The sequence below is a fragment of the Lactuca saligna genome, chromosome 8 (assembly GCF_052625555.1).
Source record: "Lactuca saligna cultivar CGN05327 chromosome 8, ASM5262555v1, whole genome shotgun sequence".
Classification (NCBI taxonomy): domain Eukaryota; kingdom Viridiplantae; phylum Streptophyta; class Magnoliopsida; order Asterales; family Asteraceae; genus Lactuca; species Lactuca saligna.
In genome coordinates this window covers 207,786,712-207,805,511 of record NC_136424.1, presented here as the reverse complement: position 1 = coordinate 207,805,511, position 18,800 = coordinate 207,786,712, and the positions used below count along the sequence as shown (strand labels likewise).

Below are 18,800 nucleotides of genomic sequence, written 5' to 3'. Positions count from 1 at the left end.
GTGAATGGAGACTTTGAACTTTGTTGAAAAGTCAGCAAATGTCGGATGTCATAAATGTTTAATTGAAGGAGTGTGTGGTAATTGACCATTTACTTGATGAATGATGGAGATTTATGCAATTAATATTCATACATATTCATTTCATCACTTATCAAATGTTTTCCAAGCAAAGCTAAGCAAACCAAACCTAATAGGAAGTTTAATATTGTGAGTGTCTCTACTGTCTACTGAGATGGAATGTTAGGCTTGTAGTAAGCATAAACCATTGCTATATTCATGGGTTTAGGAGCCTACTCAAACATCCATTCGCAATAAACCTAACCTCATGAGTAGGCCCTTCCCCAACCTAAGTGTACATCTATTGCTCCTAAACATCCCATCTATTTGCTTTGTTATAAAAGGCCCATTATTTAAATATGATTCCTTTGAATATACAGTAGATTTAGGAAGTACCCCAATTATTTCACTACAACTAATGTACAATAAGATAATTTGATTTTGATTGAAAATACACCCTTAACTTTCTATTGGTCCAATTATTAGTAAATTAGAAAATTTAGAACGTGCAATGTGCATAAACAATTAATAAATTTTATTTGCTTTCAATATTTCATTATTTTACAAAAATTTACTACTATTGCAGTTATGGCTCGCCTTAAAATGAATAGACAAAAAAGAACAAAGAAACTTGCTGCATTTAGTACATTGTGGGTTGAGATAATCAGTTTGGTAAATTGGTATTTTCAACTAGTGAGTATTATTATTTTTCATACATATATTTATGTGTCCAACTAGACCTTTCTATAAGATGTTATACCCAAAGAGAAAATAGTATATGCAAAGATTAGTGTACAAAAGTGATGAGACTTGTACACAACAATTAAAAGTGAATAGGGTAACATTTGTTAAGCTTTGTCGTATAGTTGAGATTGATGGCAAGTTAAAGGCCTCTAGGTATCTCCAAATTGACGAACAAGTGACGATATTTTTGTATGTTTTGGCCCACCATGTGAAAAATCGTGTGGCAAAGTTTCAGTTCCGTAGATCAGGAGAGACAATTAGTAAACATTTCCATAATGCATTCAATGCTGTTATTTGATTGGAAAAAGAATTGTTTAAGAAACCCAAGCCTATATTAGAAACTTCAACCGATGAAAGATGGAAATGGTTCAAGTTATGTAATTTGCTAAACTCGAGTGTATATCGATTATTCTTGGTTAGTATTCTAATTCTCATACATATTTAATTTTGGCTATAGGGATGTTTAGGATAAATAGATGGGACACACATAAGTGTACATGTACCAAGGAAGACAAACCTAGATACAAAAAACGAAAAGGCGAAATTATAACAAATGTACTTGCTGCTTGCACTCCTTATATGTAATTCATTTATGTATTACTAGGCTGGGAAGGATCTGATGTAGATGGTAGAATACTCCGTAGTGCAATGCTTCGATAAAATGGTTTACAAGTTGGTAAAGGCAACTATTATCTTGTTGATGCCGGGTACACGAATGGAGAAGGATTCCTCGCACCATTCAGAGGTTAAAGATATCATTTGAATACTAGGTTGAATGGTCATCGTCTAGACAAGGCAAAGGAATATTTTGACATGAAGCACTTAGCTGCAAGGAATGTTATAGAACGTTGTTTTGGGTTATTAAAAAAAAGATGGGCTATACTCAGAACTCCACCATTTTATCCCATTCGGACACAAAATAAAATTATCCTTGCTTGTTGCCTTCTACATAACTTTAAATGGCAGATATTATTGGTTCAAAGATTGATAATGCAACAAGTACCTTCAATGCAACTTTTGGGATCGAGAGAGATAGAGAAGACCTACGTAAAAAACTTAATTTGAGATGAAAAAAGTTGTTGATTTAACTGTTCGTGATTGTAACAAGGTAGTTCGTATGCTTTCAGAGAATGATGAGTTGGTGGTAATCTTCTTTACCGTTGAGCACGAAGACAAATTTGAATGGGTAAAGGACTTGCTTGAAGATGATGTTTGACGTTATTTATATGGTTTTTTATGATATTGAAGTTTTTTAAGTTATGAAAATTATGATAATTTTAGTTTGTTAGTGTTGGTTAGACTTTGATATGTTTTTATGAGATAGAGTTTTTTATATTAAATAAAAGTTCTTATTTATATAAACCATTTAGAATAGAAACTATAATTTCCAAATAGATAGTGTTGAATTTTATTGAATTCTATGAATTTTGTTCTGTAAGGGTATTTTTTTTATTGTAAATTAGCTTTATTCCATTACTTTCTCTTTTTTGTACATACCAAACAACATGGATCAATGGGTCATTCCATTCCATCAAATAACCAAACATGATAATGGAAGGGTAATAAACCATTCCATTACCTCATCCTTTCCATTACTTAGTCAATTCCATTCCTTTATCATTCCATTCCACCCAACTAAACACACCCTTATAGTTCTTAGATTTATCCAAGTGGGAGACTATTGGATTAGGTGTCTAAACCATTAACTATAATTGGTATAAAATTGAATTGATGATAGCACAGTCCTTTTGGGCTGCTCTCAAACCTAGCAATTGAATAGGATAACTTTCAAAGAGAGGGACTGATTTATTAATTTATTACTTGGTTATTAAATTAATTAGAAATAAAAATAAATAATTTATTAATATATTGTGAGAATGATATATTAATTATAACTTGTAATATTTAATTAATAATTAGTCAGAAATTAATTGGAATAATTTTGGGATTAATTGGATTAATTAAAAGCAAAAGGACTAAAGGTGAAATTGTTCAGTAGTTCAGCATTGAGGAATTCTAGAACTTCCCATAAACAAGGAACGAAATCTAGAATGTTTCTAGGGTTTCCTTGGGTTCTAAGGGTGCCTTGGATGGCTTTGGGAGGAAGAAAATGAATTAGGGTTATCTTGGAGATATCTGTCTTATCCAATACCTTACTTATCACCTATATAAACCCATATCGGGTTTGATTTCGTCCATGCCATGATTCCTTAAAGGAATTATGAATTTTTCAAACGCTCTCCTCTCTTTCTTCAAGTTCGTTGGTTGCTAGGGTTTAGGTGTGAACCATTAGAGGCGCACTTGTGGTGCTTGCTTCCAATAGTCTCTCAAGGAAGAATTCAAGATTGTTTGCTACAACAATCTTTAAGGTAAGTTTCTTCATCTTATGAATTAGTTTTTCATAGGAAAAGTTTTGTAGATTAGCCATTCATAGTATGTTGCTATATGTGAAAGACATATATCCATCTAGGTTGCATGTGTCCTAATTATTTGAAGAGTTTGGTTGTTTTCCGCTTAGTGCATTGTGTTGTAACCTCCAAATTCCATCAGTTATTTTGGTTGAGTTTGTGAAATTGCAATAAAATCTGGCAGATCACTTGACTAAAGGTCTGACAAGAGACTTAGTGCACAAGTTTGTAATCGAGATGGGATTAAAGTCCATTTAATTATGTTATGATGAGACATCCAATTCCCTTCTAATAAAATGTTAAGAGTTGAATTCAATGTGGAAAGCTCGTACTTATAGATTGGAACACATGACGTATTCATCCCAGGTATGTGTTCAGTTCTGCAAGTTAGCTAGGTTGAAGTTAAATTTCTGAATATTTCCTTTGATAAATGTATGTGCAGATAAATGGAAAGGAGTACCTACATCATTGTGAAGTCTAGCTGCATTTCAAGAGATTGTGGACTTGACCTTGATATGATCATGAGAGGATTGGGACAAACAACTTTATAATAGTATCAAGTTGTATTTTGCTAGAAATTCAACAAACTAGTATGTATTTTACTTTCTGGTATTCAAGTGGGTTGATGGGTTCAATTCTTACAATTATTAGACTACTCCAAAGTAAATGTAAACGGTTGTTGGGACTCTATGGATTTTGATTTCGAATGGGTGGACGCGAGTGGGAGATCGGGTGGTTTAATTCCTATTTGGGAGTCGAATTGCTTCCAGAAAAGAGAGGTAATAAAAAATAGCTGCTACTTAATTGTCGTCGGCTCTTGGATCGGCGTAGAAGTTGACACTATTATTGCTAATTTTTACGGTCCACATACACCTTCGGAGAAAAAAGAACTATGGATAGAGCTTATTCTCCTTAAAGGGAGAAACCAGGGAATTGGCTCTTATTTGGTGATTTCAACAAAGTCCGAAGAAAGGAAGAGAGATTTTGTTTGCAATTTTTCCCTTCTAGTGCTGCGGAATTCAACAGATTCATTAGAAAAGTTGAACTAAAATACATCAATATGAGTGGAGAAAGGTACACATTCATGAGCCGAGTAGATGCCAAACTAAGTAAATTGGACATGTTTCTAGCAAGTTTGAATTTTTTACAAAACTTCCCTTCCAAAACTGCCACGACTCACTCGAGAGAGATTTCAGATCACTGTCCGATCACTCTCAACACTATCACAGGTGACTTTGGCCCCCCATACTTTAAATTCTTCAACTCATAGGAGAACTAGAATCAGTGGTAATCAACGAATAAGAGAGTTTTGACAGGCATGGAAATGCATATGTATATTTGACAACAAAATTCAAACATCTAAAAGAAGAAATTAAAAAGTGGAGGATCTCAAAGAAATGAGAATCTCAAAGAAAATGTTGAACTCAAAAACATTAAAGACAATATAAGCATGCTAGAAAAGCTGGCAAAATCTTGTGCCCTCTCAAATGACGAGTTACAAAATAGAAGTGATGGTTTACACAAACTTATGGAATATGAAAACATGAAGATATTAGATATGAAACAAAGGGCAAAAACTAAATGGGTGGTAGATGGGGATGAGAACTCAAAATTCTTCCACGGATATGTGAATAACAACAAAAGGAAGAACATAATAGCAGGATTAGCTATTGAAGGAAGGTGGTCGAACGATGTGAAAGAAATCAAATTAGAAGCTTGGCGATTCTTTAGTCAAAAATTCAAGGAACAATGGGTCTCACACCCAAAACTCATTAATCAGAACATACGTTCCTTGGATATGATGGATGCGATAATATTGGAAGCACCATTTTCGTTTTCGATACAGGAGGCCAAGAAGGCGGTATGGACTTGTGGTGGAGACAAGGCTCCGGCCCAGACGGCGTCATGGATAATGGGCTGTCTTAAATCCTCTAGAACTTCAGTGGTAATAAACGGCATGCTTACAAAGGAATTCAACATTACTAAGGGAGTTAGACAAGGGAATCCACTCTCCACCTTTCTATTCATTATAACGATGCAAGGCTTCAATGCAACAATGAAGACGACGGTTGAAAAGGGGATATTTCGAGGTATTAATATTCTAAGTAAGGGCTCACTAATCTCCCACCTATTCTATATGGATGATGCGTTGTTCATAGGAGAATGGTCAAAGCAAACCCTCAAAAACCTAGCCTCTATCCTCAATTGCTTTCATGCTTAGTCGGGCTTGAAAGTTAATTTCCACAAATTGAGGGTTGTTGGGATTGGTGTCTTGACAACAGAGAATGCAGAATGGGCGCAGATACTAAAGAGATTGATACCAGAAGCTTGATTTCATTATCAAAAAGAAGTTTACTTATACAATAGTTAGAGCCTTGAATCAAAGAAAGACCAATAATTAAGGAATATAAAAAGGAAAGGCTATATACGATTGACCGAGAATAATGAAATTAAAAGGTTTCCAATACTCCCCCTCAACTTGGTGCATGTAAGTTTCGAATGCCCAACTTGACCAGTAATGTTTGTAGTAAACGGGAGCCAAGCGATTTGGTAAGTAAATCGGCGACCTGTTGCTTAGAATTGATATGGACCGGCACTATTTCTTTGCGTTCAACTCGTTCACGGACAAAATAACAGTCCATTTCAACATGCTTCGTCCTCTCATGGAAGACAGGATTGTTAGCTATATGGTTGGTTGCCTCGTTATCGCATAGCAATGGTGTAGGATCACCCACAACAGTATCAAGTTCTTCCAACATCCAACGAACCCATATGATCTCGCTGACCGCGGTGGCCATTGCCCGATATTCCGCTTCTGCCGAGGAGCGAGACACCACGGATTGTTTCTTCGATTTCCAGGATATTGGAGCTCCCCCTAATAGAAGCACATAACCGGACCTTGATCGTTTACTAAGGGGACATCCAAGCCAATCCGCATCACAATAGGCTACAAGGTTGGTGTCGCTCGTGTTTGGTAAGAGAATGCCTTGGCCAATGGTAGTTTTAAGGTATCGCAAAACTCTATTGGCAGCCTCCATGTGGACGCGTTGTGGGTCTCCAACAAATTGGCTTAGAATGCTTACTGAATAAGCTATATCTGGGCGAGTGACTTGTAGCTAAAGTAGACGTCCTACGAGTCTTCGATATTGGCTTGCGTCTATCTTCTCTTCTTCTTCTCCTTTATCCAGTTTCAGATTTGGTTCCATGGGAAACGAACTGGGGCGGCATCCCGTCAATCCACTGTCTTCAAGGATATCCAACGTGTACTTATGTTGGCTGAGAATTAACCCTTCGGATGTTCTTGCCACTTCGATGCCCAAGAAATATTTCAAGGGGCCAAGGTCTTTTATGCTAAACTTCTCGTCAAGATAAGCCTTCGTTCTCTTAATCCATCTCGCGTCATTTCCAACTAGTATTACATTATCTACATATATGAGGGCTGCTACATATGCATCACCATTTTTATAAATGAACAAAGAGTGATCAGCCTTAGACTGCTTGTAACCGAGGCTAATTAGAGATCTAGTGAACTTGTAGTACCAATTCCGAGATGCTTGCTTCAACCCGTAGATGGACTTTTTGAGTTTGCATACCCTTGTTTCATCTTTCTTTGAGAACCCTTGAGGGATTTTCATGTAAACTTCCTCCTCTAAGTCTCCGTGTAAAAACGTGTTATTCACGTCGAGTTGTTGGATCTCCCACCTTCGTTTCACGGCAATGGCTAGAAGTGTTCTTAATGTTACCAATTTTGCGATGGGTGCGAATGGGTCGTGATAGTCCACTCCTTCTATTTGTGTAAAACCTTTTGTGACGAGTCTCGCTTTGTATCTTTCTACCTCCCCATCCGGTTTGAACTTGATTTTGTACACCCACCTTGAATCGATGGCTTTCTTCCATTCCGGTAATTGTCCGAGGGTCCACGTCCCGTTTTGTTCAAGAGCATGAATTTCCTTTTGCATGGCTTCTTTCCAATTCTCATCTTGAGCTGCTTGATGAAAAGACTTTGGCTCATCATGGGCATTGATGGCGGACAAAAATGCTTTGTGAGTATTAGAAAAATGCTCAAAAGAAACATAATGGGATAAAGGATGTACCGTCGAGGACTCTTGATTGGGGGCAGGCTGCATGTGGTTGATGGATGGGGGAAGCTTTACTTGATAATCACTTAAATGCTTTGGTTGTGCTTTCTGTCGCTTTTGTCTTCCTCCAATAGACTCTTGTTGGTTGATGTGGGGTTCCTCGTTAGTGCCCATGTGAACATCATTATTAGTTGTGTTATTTTTCATGTTTTGTTCTTCTTCCACTATTTCTTCAAGTTGTTCCTCCATGCTATGCATTTGGTTTTCATCACTTTGCATGGAATCTCCCCCTGTCTCCACATTCTCGACAACTTCATATGCTTCATCATATTGTGGGGTAGGCCTCAAGTACTCAAAAATTTCTTGTTTAAAATTTTCTATTTTTGAAAAAGGAAAAGAGTCTTCGATAAATTTTACGTCTCGTGTCATCACCATTTTCCCTTTTTCAAGGTCGTAAATTTTGTACCCCTTTTTGCCGGGAGGGTAGCCTAAAAATACCCCTGGTTTTCCTCTTGGTTCAAATTTATCTCCATTTGTTTCAGTGTTTTTGTAGTAGGCGAGACATCCGAAAACTCGCATATGATCGTATTCGGGATATCGTTCGAATAGGATTTCATATGGAGTTTTGTCATTTATGACTTTGGAAGGTAATCGGTTAACGATGTAGGTAACCGTAAGGATACACTCCCCCCAAAAGGTTGTCGGAAGGTTTGCTTCAAAACGTAAGGCTCGTGCGATCTCCAAAAGGTGTCTATGTTTTCGTTCGACTACGCCATTTTGTTGCGGGGTACGAGGGCAACTGGTTTCCAAGACAATCCCATGTTCTCTATAGAACTCGTTCATGTTGTTTGAAACAAACTCTCCACCGTTGTCGCATCTAATTCTTTTTATACCCTTTTCAAATTGTGTTTTTACCATGTTGTAAAAATCAATTAGGCAAGTACTCGCCTCGTGTTTGTGTTTGAGTAAATATACCCAAACGACTCTACTATAGTCATCGACAATCGTAAGAAAGTAATTTGCCCCTGTCAACGATGGTCTCCGGTATTTTCCCCAAACATCACCGTGGATCAATTCAAAACAATTGGTAGTTTTAATACTGCTAATTGGAAAAGGTAATCGAGTGAGTTTGGCCTTATTACATGAATCACAAACTTTGTTCCTAAAACTTGAAGAAACTTCTTTAAGAAAATTAACACGAGATAATTTTATGTCGGATGCATGCCCAAGACGTTTGTGCCATGCATCGATCGTTACCGCCATCACCTTTCTTTCTTCCTTTATTCCCCTCATCCAATAGAGACCACCATGGCAATCACCCGCTCCAATCAAGTTCCTCGTTTTTAGATCCTGTATAACAAAGAAATCAGGGAAAAAAGTTACTGCACAATAAAGATCTTTTGAGAGTTTTCGAACCGATAAAAGGTTGCACTTAAAATTTGGAACAAAAAGAACTCCTTTAATGTTGATTCCACCCTTGAAAGTAATATCTCCTTTCCCTTTTACAGGGATTGATTCTCCATTAGGAATACTAACAGTCCTTTCATTATTATTTATTAATAACTTGTCAAGGAGGTGACTTTGGTGGGTTATATGGTCGGTGGCACCTGTATCCACAACCCAATCATCATCATTAGTATTTATTCTACCTGCCATATTAGCGACAATAGGTTCGTCATGATTTCCCCCAAACAGTTTCAAGAAACTAGCATATTGTTCTTCCGTCATGCCCGGTATCGGGCACGATTTTGTTTCCACCATGGCAGCCTTTGGTTTTGGCTTGTCTCCTTTTCCTTTGGCTGGCCACCATTCAGGGTAACCGATTCTTTTGAAACACCCTTCACGATCGTGCCCTTTCTTTCCACAATGGCTGCAAGACTCGGTGGAAACGGTGCCTTTTTCTGTTTTTGTCCATCCCTTTTCTTGTGAGTTACGTGCCGGTTCTCGCCTTCCTTGAAAGCTTGCTTGGAAAGTAGCCATTTCACTGGCCGGTTTCTTGGAAGCGGTAATCATTCGTTGCTGCTCATCCTCCGCCACGAGATGATAGACGGTGCTCAGCTTTGGCGTAGGTTTCATGGCCAATATCTGTGTCTTTATAACACTGAATTGGTCATCAAGTCCCATAAGGAACTCGTAAGTTCTCTCCTTTTCTTTCAGTTCGGTTAGCTTCTTTGCGAGACCACACGAACAACCATTACAGGAACATCGAGGAGTGGGAAGAATTGTCTCCATCTCGTCCCACAAGACACGAAGTCTAGTATAGTAGGCTGACACGGTGGTGTCATCTTGTCGAGTGTTGTTCATCGCCTATTTTAGTTCGTATGCCTTGGGAGCGCTCTCCTTTCCGAAGCGTTCCTTCAAATCTTGCCAAATTTCTGTAGCCGTTTTTGCATATTTCACACTGTTACGAATCTCCTTCTCCATCGTCGTGGTCAGCCAACCTTTGATCATTGCATCGCAACGCATCCAAGGTAGATATTTCTCAGATGATCGACCCATCAACGAAACCGGTTTTGTTCTTGGCGAACAAGAAATTCATCATCTCTTGTTCCCAATCGTTGTAGTTCTTGTCGGTCAGCACTTCATTCACGTGCATCTGTTTTGGGTAGTCGGAAGCGTGTAGGTAGATAGGTGAGTTGTGATCGATGATCTCCTTCTCATTCTGGTTGTGGGTTTTGGTTGCATCGTCGCCGGCCATAGAGGTTGATTAGGATTTTCTTTTCTTCAGTTTCTGGATCGAACGCTCTGATACCATAAAGAGATTGATACCAGAAGCTTGATTTCATTATCAAAAAGAAGTTTACTTATACAATAGTTAGAGCCTTGAATCAAGGAAAGACCAATAATTAAGGAATATAAAAAGGAAAGGCTATATACGATTGACCGAGAATAATGAAATTAAAAGGTTTCCAATAGATACTAGGATATGAAGTGGGAAAACTCCCACTCACTTACCTAGGAGTACCGGTGGGTGCAAATATGAAACTAGTTAAATATGAAACTAGTTAAGAACTGGAAGCCTATTGTAGATAGATTTCAAGCAAAACTATCAAGGTGGAAATCTAAAGCATTATCTTTTGGAGGAAGGCTCACATTAATAAATTCTATTCTAGGCAACCTTCCCACTTGCTACATGTCCCTATTCAAAGCCCCTGCTGGAATTATTGATTTGCTTGAAAAGATTCGACGAAAGTTTTTATGGGGGAGTAGTATCGATAAGAGATCTGTACATTGGGTGGCTTGCGAAAGAGTCATTGCTCTTAAAGATCGAGGAGGTCTGGGTATAGGCTCCATCAAGGCGTTAAATTTGGTGCTCCTAATAAAGTGGTAGTGGCGTACCAAGCATGGATCAAATACATTATGGGCGAAAACCATCAGTGGACTGCATAATCTGAAAAATAAACCGATAAATGACATGATCAAAAAGAAAATCAAAGAAGGCTGGCACAACATTGTAGGGGTTAAGAAAGATATTGAAGATATGGGATTTTGATTCATTGATATATTCAACCAAATTATGAAATCTGGTGATAGCACTCAATTCTTGCATGACACATGGATTGCAGGAGAAAAACTGAAAAATCTGTGTCCATGCATGTTTGTATGCGATTGAAAAGTAGAAATCATGCAAGGTCTCGAAAAGAATCGTATCAGGAGTACCAAGGTGGAGATGGAAATCGTATCCAGAGTTTATGGGTTTATCGGATCAAGTGGCATGCCTGTCATCAACCATAGCCTCAGTTGTTCTAACCGCTGGTACTGATCGTACAACCTGTATGCTGGACAAAGACGGTGATTATCAGGTATACTTGTTGTGGAAAAAAATGAAGATAAAACTGCACCACTAGTCAATACGTCTCCTATCAGTTGGTGCAAACTGATACCCGTAAAGGTACTAACTTTTGTATGGAAGGCTGCATTGGTTCAATCCCCATGGCAAGGCACTGAGATTCAAAATTCTTATTGCACTGCTTGTATTGGTGAAGAAGAATATAGTGATCACCTATTGGTAAAATGTCCTTTTGCGGTGTCAATTTTCAGAAGTATCTTCGATTGGTGGCATATCAATTAGATACAATTTCATAATGTAGGAGAAATAATCCAATTTGCTGCAAGCTGGGGTAGATGTCCAAAAAAGAGGAAGAAACTGACTGCTATATGCTATGGCGCATGGTAGGCGATTTGGCGAGAAAGAAATAACAGGATATTTCAGAAGAACTTCACAAATCCAAACGGAGTGGTGAACCAAATCATGTCAATGGTATATTTGTGGTTTAAATTTAGAAATAGTGAAGAGATGTGTGAGTGGGAGGCTTTCGCTGTTTGTCCCTTCCCACTGTAATTGTTTACATTTTCAGTTTGTTCTTGAACAATTTGTTCTTCTTATTTCTCCCCTCATAGTTTCTTGCTATGCTGGGTGAGTTTTTTAATTAAAGGCCGTTAAAACCTCCCATGCATGTTAGAGGTTCAAGTAATGAACTATTAAATTCTAAAAAATGAGAATCAAAATGTCGGCAGGAAATATTTTAAAAGGTCGACAAAAAATATATCGTACCAAACAGCATATGCCCAAGTCTTATATTAATAAATAAACTCGTGTTGAATGCATCATTTGTTACAATTATTTGTCTTCTGGCCAGGCCCACATTAGCCTACTCTTGTTGATCGTGATCGAAGGCGTTTGATGCATATCCACATGATAAATTTATGTTATAAATAACGCTAACTCATCTAGGGATTAAATGATAAATTTATGTTATAAATGACGCTAACTCATCTAAGGATTGAAATTTGAAACATCAAATTAGTGAGTCGCTTGAGATGTCTTCTCTTCCCATCTTGACTGTGCTTGAACAGACCGAGGTTTCTCCACCTCCATCCACCAAACATGAGACGTGGCTTCCCTTGTCATTTTTCGACCTGCCATGGCTGCACCTTCATCCCGTTCACCATCTTTTCTTCTATGAGTTACCACAGCTCTCTAAAACTCAGTTTATTGATACAATTGTTCCCACTCTAAAAACCTCGTTATCTAAAACACTTCTCCATTTTACACCTTTTGCTGGTAACTTGATCATAGTTCCTACAGGTACTAGAAAACCACAAATTCGTTACATAGAAGGTGACGCTATCTCAGTCACTATTGCAGAGAGTAATCTTGATTTCAACGATCTAGTGGGAAATCATCCTCGAGCCTGTGATAAGTTTTATCCTCTTATACCTCTCCTTGGAAAAGCTGAAAAAGTAATCGATTATGTTACAATCCCGTTATTCTCCATTCAAGTGACGTTTTTCCCTAATAGTGGTTTCTCCATTGGAACAACCAATCACCATGGCCTTGGAGATGCAAGCACTCGGTTTTGTTTTCTGGAGGCATGGAGTTGGATTGCAAGATCTGGTTCAGATGAGTTATTTCTAGCTAATGGAAGTTTGCCATTCTATGATAGAGTAATCAATCACCCAGACTTAGATGAAATATATCTTAAGAGAGCAAAACTCGACACTTTTGATGAAAAGTATCAGCTTCGATGTCTTACTGGACCGAGTGATGATGTCAGGGCTACTTTTGTTCTGACCAGACCCATCATCAATCAAATGAAGAAATTCGTATCAACCCAACTGCCCACGTTACAACATGTCTCGTCTTTTACAGTCGCATGTGCTTATTTCTGGAGTTGCTTTGCAAAATTACGCAACGATGAGCTACAAGTTTTTGGCTTTGCCGTAGATTGTAGGGCACGTCTGGTTCCACCGATTCCAGCTACTTACTTTGGTAACTGTGTAGCACCATGTGGGGCGATGGCAAAAACAAAAATTTTAACTGAAAAGGAAGGATTTGTGACTGCTGCAGAATTACTGGGAGAGTGTTTACTTAAGATGTCGGATGATAAAGTTGGAATCATAAAAGATGCCAAGACATGGTTTGACTTTCCCTTCAAAGGGATGCCAACATTCATAACTGTTACCGGAACACCAAGGCTAAAATTTTATGACACCGATTTTGGATGGGGAAAGCCCAAAAAGTATGAAACAATTTCGATCGATTATAGTGTGGAGATTTCTTTGTACGCTAGCAAAGACTCCAATGAAGATCTGGAAATTGGCGTGAGACTTTCGCCTACTGAGATGGAGGCCTTTATTCCTATATTTAATGGGGGATTAGAAAATTACATTTAGTATCGTCTTTTCCTTCTTTTTTTTTCTTTATGGAATAAGATGAAGTAATGATTTGTGTATTTATTTGTATTTGTATCATTTTAAGTCGTATTGTACAACCCTAAAAAAAATATTAATTCGTGACAAAATGAAGTGATCACCATATATAATAGTAGTAGTCAATAAATGATTTAGTGACCAAAATTTTGGTCATCCCTTTCGTCACTATAAGTCGGTCACTAAACCGATTAAAAACAAAAAGGTACAGATGGTCATTAAATAGTGATTAAAATATATTGTTCACTACATCTCAGACAATCCATTTGGTAACGAAGTGGGTGTTTGATTTAGCGTCTAAAGGTGGATCGGGTCCACAAAATTGAGCATGTTTGATATGGCTTTTACACTCATGGACTTGGTCCAAAGTGGACGCGATCCGAGGTTTTTAGGTGATTCGGTCCCTTCTAATTGACCAAAAGGTTTGAATTGCAATTTTGCCATACACCTCCACATAGAAAGAAAACTATCTCCTTACTGAAGCAAAATCACTAGCCATCTATGTACTTAAAGTGGAAGTAGGGAAGATTGAAGCCTTGAACAAAGGATGAATTAATAACGCACGATTACAAAAGAAACAACCAAAGCAAAAAAAAAAAAAGGTATGGAGTAGCAATGCTTAAATCCTATCTATCTCTTCTCTTTTCCATATCTTCCGTCCCTACCACGTTAGTAAATCATGTATGATGAACTATTAAATTATAAATAATTTCAAATACCATGGGCCCAGGTAATATACTACACGCAAACTATAAATAAATAAACCTCGCGTTGCATGCATCAACAGTTAAAACTTTGTCTTCTAGCCAACCCCACCTTATCCTACCCTTGTTGACCGTTAGCGAAGGCGTTAAGTTTGAGATGCATATCTACATGATTAATTATGTTTTAATAAATAAGGCTCACTCATCTTGGGATTCAAACATCGAAGCGAGTCGCTTGAGATGGCTTCTCTTCCCATCTTGATCACTGTGCTAGAACAGTCCCAGGTTTCGCCACCTCCATCCACCAAAGCTCAGACCTGCTTGCCCTTGTCATTTTTCGACCTGGCATGGCTGCACGTCCATCCCTTTCACCATCTTTTCTTCTATGAGTTACCACAGCTCTCTAAAACTCAGTTTATTGAAACAATTGTTCCCACTCTAAAAACCTCGTTATCTAAAACACTTCTCCATTTTTCTCCTTTTTCTGGTAACTTGATCATAGATCCTACAGGTACTAGAAAACCACAAATTCGTTACATAGAAGGTGACGCTGTCTCAGTCACGATTGCAGAGAGTAATCTTGATTTCAACGATCTAGTGGGAAATCATCCTAGAGCCTGTGATAAGTTTTATCCTCTTATACCTCTCCTTGGAAAAGCTGAAAAAGTAATCGATTATGTTACAATCCCGTTATTCTCCATTCAAGTGACGTTTTTCCCTAATAGTGGTTTCTCTATTGGAACAACCAATCACCATGGCCTTGGAGATGCAAGCACTCGGTTTCGTTTTCTTGAGGCATGGACTTCGATTGCAAGATCTGGTTCAGATGAGTTATTTCTCGCTAATGGAAGTTTGCCATTCTATGATAGAGTAATCAATCACCCAGAATTAGACGAAATATATCTAAAGAGAGCAAAACTCGACACTTTTAATGAAAAGTATCAGCCTCGACGCCTTTCTGGACCGAATGATAATGTCCGGACGACGTTGGTGTTGACCAGACCCATCATCAATCAAATGAAGAAATTCGTATTAACCCAACTGCCCACGTTACAACATGTCTCATCTTTTACAGTCGCATGTGCTTATTTCTGGAGTTGCTTTGCAAAATTACGCAGTGATGAGCTACAAGTTTTTGGCTTTGCCGTAGATTGTAGGGCACGTCTGGAACCACCGATTCCTGCTAATTACATTGGCAACTGTATAGCACCATGTGGGGCGATGGCAAAATCAAACAGTTTAGCTGGAAAAGAAGGATTTGTGACTGCTGCCAAATTACTGGGAGAGAGTTTATATAAGATGTTGAAGGATGAAGATGGAATCATGAAAGATGCCAAGACTTGGTTCAACTTTTCCTTCGAAGGGATGTCAACATTCATAACTGTTACTGGAACACCAAAGCATAAATTTTATGATGCTGATTTTGGATGGGGAAAGCCCAAAAAGTATGAAACAGTTTCTATCGATTATAGTGTGGCGATTTCGTTGAACGCTAGCAAAGACTCCAATGAAGATCTGGAAATTGGCGTGAGCCTTTCGCGTACTGAGATGGAGGTGTTTATTCCAATATTTAATGAGGGATTAGAAAATTACATTTAGTATATCATCAAATTTAGTTTCTTTCTTTTCCTTTTATTTTATTGAATAAGGTGAAGTAACAGTATATTCTTTGCTGCTTGTTTTTCTTATTTTTCTATTTTCTCTTTTCTCTTTGTTCATTTCTTTGTGCTTTTTAAGTTTTAATCAATCTTAATTCTCATTTTTCTAAAGAGTGAAGTAAAATAATATTTGGGGAAAATGACTCTTGAGGGTAATTAACTTTTACGTTTGTATTCATTTGGTCCTTTTTTTTATATTCAATATATCATTGAACTTATTGTTTGTGTTTACCATAACTCTTTTGACCGGCTTTTGACCTGTGATAGCCGGTCAAAGGGTTATGATGAACACAAACAACAAGTTCGATGGTATATTAAGTACAAAAAAAAAAGGAAAGGGACCAAATGAGAACAAACTCAATAGTTGGTTACCTTTCTGAGTCATTTTCCTCGAAAAGTTAAATGAAATTAAAGTTGCAAAGTTATCAAAGACTGCAACCTTCTTTGGCTATAACGTATATGAAGAGTGTTTCAGAGGGGTAACTTCGTTAAAACTTGGTCTATGTTATGCTTACTGTGGTTAGCTGTCAACACCTCTCTTCAAAAGGATATGATTGTGTATGAAAGGTATATTTATCAACATAAACGTTTACCTTAAGGTATATTATGGTGATGTGGTCTGCAAAAGCAACATGATATTGTATATATTGATGTTATATCTCATCCTATGAATTCGATCTTAAAGCTAAGTAAATTCAAAAATCACAGCACTTGTGATTTCACTCGTTTATAGTTTTGTCTAGAATCCATGATATGATAAATCATTCGATTGGAAATGTAAATGTAATCATGAAATGCGTCTGCTTGGTCAAGATTCCCCTAATAAATATTCAAGTGCATTACAAAGTTATACATGTCTGAATAGTGTTTTTTCGTGGGTTATGTTTTGAAGACAAGCAAGAATGAATCTCATAAAGTCATTGATATCAGTAGGAGGTGACGTGGGATTTGCTGTAAATGAGTAAAGGGAAAATGGCTCATGAGGGTAACCAACTGTTGAGTTTGTTCTCATTTGGTCCCTTTCCTTTTTTTTGTACTCAATATACCATCGAACTTGTTGTTTGTGTTCACCATAACACTTTGACCGGCTATCACAGGTCAAAAGTCGGTCAAAAGGGTTATGGTGAACACAAACAACAAGTTCGATGGTATATTGAACACAAAAAAAAGGAAAGGGACCAAATGAGTACAAACGCAAAAGTTAATTACCCTCAAGAGTCATTATCCCTAATATTTGTTCCTAATTCTTTAATCGTTCAGATAAAACCTTTCATTTCATTTTTTTTCTCGGTTAACCCTACGCCTACTACCTTGAACCCTAGCTCTTGTTACTATTTAAATGAAACATTTGTATTGGTCTAAGTTTTTGTTGTCTATTGGTTATGTTTGACAGATTAGTTGAAAAGCTAGTTATAACTAAAAAGTTAATTGGTAGTTAAAAAACTAATTGTTAGCTTATAAGATATCTGACAAAAAAATAATGTTTGGTAAAAATGTTTCATAAGTTAGCTGAAATATATAAAATGATATAAAACAATATTTAGAAAAATATTTTTCTATAATTAAGTAAATGTATATTTAGGAAATTTTAGGAAATTTACAAAAAAAAACTACTCAAAGTAGCTTTCTAAAAAACTAGTTTATCAGTTACTTTTTGTCTTGCCAAAGATAATAATTTTGAAAAAAACTCAAAAATATACACCAAACACAACCTTTGTCTTTGCACTAATCATATTTTCTATGTGCATCCATGTTGGACATTGAAACAAAATTATAAATGTAATGATATTTTTTATAAATAAATTTATAAAAAAATGGTGTTAAAATCGAAATTTTGAGTAAACTTAGTGACTCTATTGCAATCTGGGTAAATTGGTTAGCGGGAGAACAAGGAAAACCAGTCATTTAGTTGATATTATAACAAAATTGTAAATATAATAACATAATTGTAGGGAAGAAAACACGATGTTAATCAAAATTTTCGATAAAACTTAGTGACTTTATTGCAATTTGCCATAGTTTATATCATGAACCTTTCAAGTAATAAACTTGTCAAATAAATGGTAGTTGAGATGCTTGCAGTTTGTATGTTGTAGAGCTAACAAAAATCGACTCAACCTTTCAACCCAACTTGAACTTAACCCAAAGTTAGTAGGTTGGGTTGAAATCCTAGATTAGATATATGTACCTGTCTTGATAACTGTTGAAAATATATGTGGTTTTTTCAATCTCATATTTATTGGCTTAAAATGAAATATAAAATTAATAAAGGGTTTTTTATGTTCAAAGTAAATTCTTGTGGTTGTAAGAGTAATTTGCAGGATAAGACACGCGGGTTTTGAGCATGGGTCAGATTATCTTCGGGTTAAGTTTGTATCCCGTTTCTGAAGTATAAAAGAAGAGAGAGAGTGTAGAATGGATCATTCTACTGTTTTCAGATCAAACGATTAGGATATTCTCTCATAGTGTTCTTCATCTTCTCTCAGTGTTCATCCGTTTGTTTAGGGTTTGTACACTTTGTTAGTTTACATAATTCTTCTTGTTATTTTCTGTTATTGAATAGATTAGGTTGAGTGATCAATACTGAATGTAGATTAGGTTATTTGTAGTGATTTTTGATTTGTAAGTATCTTGAAAACCATTTGTTTCTTAATCTTCAAATGGTATAAGAAATGGTGATGTTGGGAAAGTTTGATTGTGTGTTTTCAACATGGTATCAGAGCTGTAAGGCTCGTGATTCTTGATCCTGATGCTTCGCTTCTCGTTTGTTCATCATCTGGTGTTTCCACATCTGATGATTTGTTGAAAGGTATTCTTTCTAACTAGTTTAAATTTTTTGTTCATACGATTGAACTTTTGTAGATTTAGGGTTTTGTTATCTACTTCCCTAAATTTGAATATGTGTTGAGATCCTGGTACTACGAGTATTTTGGTTTG

The 18,800-nt window shown here is 36.9% G+C and overlaps 3 pseudogenes; all 3 read left to right on the top strand.

Moving 5' to 3' along the window:
• The first annotated feature begins 645 nt into the window (after positions 1–645).
• LOC145010459 (uncharacterized) lies at positions 646–5,541 on the top strand (annotated as a pseudogene).
• Positions 5,542–12,030: 6,489 nt separating this feature from the next.
• LOC145011837 (malonyl-coenzyme A:anthocyanin 3-O-glucoside-6''-O-malonyltransferase pseudogene) lies at positions 12,031–13,614 on the top strand (annotated as a pseudogene).
• A 773-nt stretch (positions 13,615–14,387) lies between these two features.
• On the top strand, positions 14,388–15,974 carry LOC145011632 (malonyl-coenzyme A:anthocyanin 3-O-glucoside-6''-O-malonyltransferase pseudogene; annotated as a pseudogene).
• The last annotated feature ends 2,826 nt before the right edge of the window (positions 15,975–18,800 follow it).